The sequence below is a fragment of the Chenopodium album genome, chromosome 13 (assembly GCF_948465745.1).
Source record: "Chenopodium album chromosome 13, dcCheAlbu1.1, whole genome shotgun sequence".
NCBI lineage: Eukaryota > Viridiplantae > Streptophyta > Magnoliopsida > Caryophyllales > Amaranthaceae > Chenopodium > Chenopodium album.
In genome coordinates this window covers 18722203-18727882 of record NC_137846.1, presented here as the reverse complement: position 1 = coordinate 18727882, position 5680 = coordinate 18722203, and the positions used below count along the sequence as shown (strand labels likewise).

The following is a 5680-nucleotide window of genomic DNA, read 5'->3' as shown; positions in this document are numbered from 1 at the left end:
CCTCTCTCTCACTCTTGCTCACTCAATCTCTCTACTTCTCTTGCGCCATGACCACTATTTCTACTTCCACATAATTCTCTCATCTCAACCATTATTTTGACGGTAATCTTTCTCATTTTTCTTTTTAAATTCCTCAATTTTCGTTGCTTTACTCTCAAATTAATCAGTTTTGTGGGGGATTTCATGGGTTTTGTGGATTTGTGATGGTGGTGTTCATGGCCGGATATCGACTTTCTGGGATTTTAGGGTTGGTTTCGACGGGTCAGAATAGTTTTTGTAGATCGTCGGGGTGGTTTCATGGGTTTTGCTGGTTTGTTTTTGTGGGTATAAATCTGGGTTTTGCGGGTTTGTTTTTGTGGGTGTAGATCTGGGTTTGGCGGGTTTGTTTTTGTGGGTGTAAATCTGAGTTTTGGGGGTTTGTTTTTAAAGAATGGTTTTCAAACACTTTCGAACAATACGCCGGTGGTTACATAATACGATTCCTTCCAAGTCAATTTACGCTATTTAACGCCAAGGCTGGTCGAGTTTTCCAGATCGAGTACGCTGCTAAGGCTGTTGATAACAGTGGTACTGTTGTTGGCATCAAATGCAAGGATGGAATTGTTCTGGTAATTCTTTCATTTTTGTTTTTAGGGTTCTTTAATTGGTTGATATTTTGATTTTGAATTTTATTTTGTTTTGGGTTTTGATTTGGATTTGTGAATAATGTTGAATTTAGGGTGTGGAGAAGCTTATACAATCAAAGATGATGTTACCGGGCGGGTTCGAATCGACGAATTCATTCAGTTCATCGTCACTCTAGAATGGTTATTTTCTATCCCTTTTTGTACTGGGTTTGAACTTAAATTAGGAATTAAAACATTGACCTTACATTAATTTTGGTTTTTTGATATTATTACAACACTTCCAGTTTTCTTTTCTGAAAATCGAACACTTTTGATTTTTTTTTTCAATTACGTTAATTTTGGTATTTTGATATTATTATTTTTTCAATTATGTTAATTTTGGTTTGTTGATATTATTAATTTTTGTTTTTCAATTATGTTAATTTTTGTTTGTTGATATTATTATTTTTTTTTCATTATATTAATTTTTGGTTTGTTGAAATTATTGAAGGTGGAGCATATAATATCTACACAAGGGAGCTTAAGAATCAACATATCAGACCACAAAATGTTGGGATTTTCAGACATTGACGAGTTTCAACAGGACAATTTCCAGGAACTCTGAAAATTTGTGGAAGATCTAAATTATTTAATACTAATTTAGACAAAACTTGTTAGTCTTAATCTAAAGATGTAAACTTGCGACATTATATGAGAAATTTGATATATTTTGAAGTGATAATGAACATATTATTGTTATTGTATACTTCGTATTTAATGTATTATACTTTGGAAAAAAAATGTATCTCGTTATTTGATAAAATGATCCAGCATGTGCTAGCACGTGCTGGATTTTTTTTTTAGTTGCATCAAACATTATTCGTAACGGACACTGCCCGTTACGAATAACATTGTCTATCCGTAACGGCAGTATACGTAACGCCCACTGCCCGTTACGAATATGCTCTTTTTGCCCGTTACGGATAGCCTTTTTTCCACTAGTGGCATACTTGCATATATAATGCAATCCTAATTTTTTCATCAATTTATCATTATCAAAGGCTTCCTGTGTTCTTTTGTTATTGCCTACTTCTTGAGTCAATCAGAAACATTTCCCCAATTGTGTATGAGCAACTTGTGTCAATCTTTCAAAATACCATCTTGCGATTTCTCTATTTTAACAGGCACACGCTCATATCTCAAACCTAATTCTTTAATCAACTCGTGATTATAAAATGCTTCTTGGGTTATGTCCTTATTAGCAATCTGTCTAATCCTTTTCAAAATCATGCCCCAAATATGAATCAAAATTTTGTGCTGTTCGCTTGACACGCTATCTACCTTTTTCTCAAGTGCAGAACCAAGTTTTTGATTTCTTTAAATCGTATGCTCTCCAAACTGTGAAGTGTTAAGGTAAAAGCAATAGCGAAAACGTAATAGTCAATAAATTAACAAAGTATAAACGACAAGAAAAAGCTATTAAGAAAATAACACCCAACGAGCCCTTGAAAAATAAATCCAGTATACTATAATGAGAGTACAATGACCCTAATTTATTAGGGTGAGAAGTATTACAATACCTCTCACAGATAATGAACTCATTAGGGAGTATTAAAAAATATTTACTGTGTCCAGAACACATGACATAGTCAATATTACACGTATGTCAAATGCACTAATTTGGCTTTATTTTTATATAAATACATATTATTGAAAATTATTTTTAAAATTATATAATAAAACTTTATATTAATATCTATCTAACTTTATGATAAAAAAATATTTTTATTATATTAGTAAAAAATTATGGTCAAAGTTAATGTATGAATAGTGAAAAATATCTATTGTCCCATTCAAAGGTTTGGTAGGAAGGCTTTTATGTATTTTGGAACACGACAATTTAATTGGGAATGACTAATCTTGTGGATGGATGAAAAAACGGATTTTTCAATATATACTACTGAGTTTTAACTTAATTCACCATATTTCACCAAAAAGTTTCTAATTCACCATGTACCATTGAGTTCCTGTGCAATATCACAAAATACATTTTTTAATCACTGTCGTTAATCTGCCATTTGGGGTATTTTACTAATTCACCATATACCCATGTTTATAAAGTTATTTCACCATATACCATTAAATTAAAAGATATTTCACCATATACCTAGAATTTGCATCTACTATTTTTTGCTGCTTTACTACTCTTCTATTGAGCTCCTTCAACATGCTCTCATCTCCATGACATTGTGTGTCTATGCTTCCCCTACTTTGAAATTCATAACTCGAAAGGACATTTTGCTCGGCATTACCCTTGCACCATCGAAATTTCTCTCATATATCATACTTATAGTGCAACATTTATGGATATTTTGCCGAATCACAGCTCCTTATTGCAAATTTCTTCCCACATGTACAAGTTTTGTTTGGCATTTTTATGTATGCATATTCGTAAGATGACGATGATGATTTCGAGTGTGTTGACATCTTTGCAAATGCTTTTAGAAGGGTAAAGTGCTGCCTCAATCCCTCAAGTATTATGTTTATATACATAAACTATCCGTTATAACAGTCAACGACTATTTTTTTTTAAAAAAAAAAATAACCGTTGTAATTTCTTGGTATATAGTGAAATTTCTTTTAATTTAATGGTATATGGTGAAATAACTTTATAAACATGGGTATATGACAAATTAGTAAAATACTCCAAACGACAAGCTAACGGCAGGCTATCGGTAATTACCAAAAAAATATATTTTGTGGTATTGCACAGGAACTCAATGGTATATGGTGAATTAGAAAATTTTTGATGCTATATGATAAATTAAGTTAAAACTCAGTGATATATGGTGAAAAAACCGATAAAAAAAATGAGCCAAACCTCAACTATTTATACTTGTTGAGGTCGGTGGAATGTTGATCATATTATAGGAAGAATTATCTAGATTTGCTTATGATATTGTAAGTTGACCATCTTTAGAACATTCAAGAGAATTGTTAAGTGTGTGCAGCGTGCACTGACATACTCTTTAGAAGCATGAAGAATGCTTTTGGGCTTCTTAACGATTTGGGCCACATGATACCCAACATTACGAATAATGAGGGTAAAGTTCTTGTGTAAATAATTTCTTCCTCCGTTTTTATTTAGTTAGTTGTCACCTTTCTCTTATCACGCTTGTCAACGCAGTCTGTAAACAATTAATATTTTTAATTCTCAATATTAAATTATAAAAACAAGTAGATATTAATAAAATTAAATATACATTGAGATGATTTAAACAAGATTCCACATGATGATTTTTATCGTAGCTATAAATCACAAAAGCTAGTCGAAGTGTAATTCATAAATGGTGTAAAAGTCAAATGGTGTTGTACATTCTTTATTCTTCTTTAGAATGTAATTTAACTCTTCAATAACATGACTGCATGTTGCAGGGTCAGGGGCCTTTGTAAAGAGAAGAAGGGCCATTTGAAAAATCATAGTTCAAGTTTGGTAAAATACACTGTACACCAATCATCATCTCACGAAAGTTTACATGTCACACCATACAAATCATCCTTTTAACCTTCATCATAAGTTCAATTACTTCCAAATTGTCCTTTGTTTCTAAAGAAAGTTAAAATTCTTTACCTTTGTTTTTATTGGATATGGCTGGAATGCCATCAACGCATTCAACCCCCAACCGTGTTCAGAGATCGAGAATTAAACTCCAACCATATTCGGATATCGATAATTAAACTCTGCTGGTCTAAAGTAGGTGGGCCTTAGATGAAACGATTCACGTTAAAATGATTGAACTGTGTTAACTTCATAATTGATCACTTTATAACGATAGATAGCCTAATCCCAATTGTAAACCATTTTTGGTATGGATAAAGAGCTTAGAGTTCTTGAAATGAAATGTGAGTAGCAGTACTTGTAAGAACAAACAACTGCTTTTATAGAGGAGAGGAAACAAACTTAAGCGGTGTATATATATACATCGTATATACTTATAAATGGATATATAATCTTTCTTATAATGGATAATCTTGGTTAAAAAAACGGTTAATCTTGTTTTATGTCCAACTAATTTTTCACTTCCTCAAAAATAAAAATAAAAATAAATAATGTTAACGGTTGATGATATTAATTTGGGAACATTTTTACTTCTAGTAGCGTTTTTACTTCTAATCCCTCTTACTAAAATATCACTGGGCTTTTTATTTTTTTCTTTTTCACATGAGTACTTAAGTAAATATATCTTCTTTGCAAAATCGGTAGTAATAATGTTTGAACATTATCTCTCTGTTCCTGGGATGACTTTTTTTTTTTTAAAAAGGGTAATGCTATATGCCTATATGCAGCCACTGCTAAAGATAGCTTAGAAATTCTACTGGTTCCGCCACTGCTAAAGATAGCTTACTTAGTAGGGATAACAATATAGCTCACTTGTCAATTGTCTCTAAGGGGAATAGTAGAAGACCAAATTTTATCCCATTCATTAGAGGCTGAAGTTATAGCATTGTTGGATAGCCACTTTTGTCTATTCACTGCAGTAGCATTTAAAGACTCCCCACTTGCAGGAGAGTAGACCGTGCTATCAGTTTTGCCAAGGAAGATCTTGATGACTTGAATCTTGATAGCTTTAATGGCACCAATAATATTTTGGGAAGAATCATTAAACAGTTGAGAGTGATAGAGAATATCCATAGAATATTCTCATCTTAGGTTTAGGATATATTTTGTATAAGATTATCTTTATATCTGTACATATCTTATAGTTACCTAATATGATTAGGTTTCTCATTGTAACCCTATAAATATTGATCAATGGAAATCACTCTAATCAAGGAGTTGATATTATCTGACATGGTATCACAGCTTAGGTGAGATCTTGGGATCATATATAAAAATTCTCACCCTGCCGGTGGGTTGGAAAATTAAACCCACCGGCGGGATATACACAAACTTTTTATGCTTCCGCAAACACACACATATAGATTTTTTTTTTTCCTTTTCTCAAAGTTTTTTTTAGAATCTTTATGTAACCTTGCGCCTCCCACCGACAGTAGCAACCGCGAAAGCCGCCTCC

At 32.3% G+C, this 5680-nt stretch overlaps 1 long non-coding RNA gene across 1 annotated transcript; it reads left to right on the top strand.

Moving 5' to 3' along the window:
• Window positions 1–1364, top strand: LOC145576458 (uncharacterized). The gene is made up of 3 exons (XR_014098392.1): window positions 1–608; window positions 719–806; window positions 1117–1364. It is a non-coding gene; the product is annotated as an uncharacterized LOC145576458 (long non-coding RNA).
• Window positions 1365–5680: the final 4316 nt, after the last annotated feature.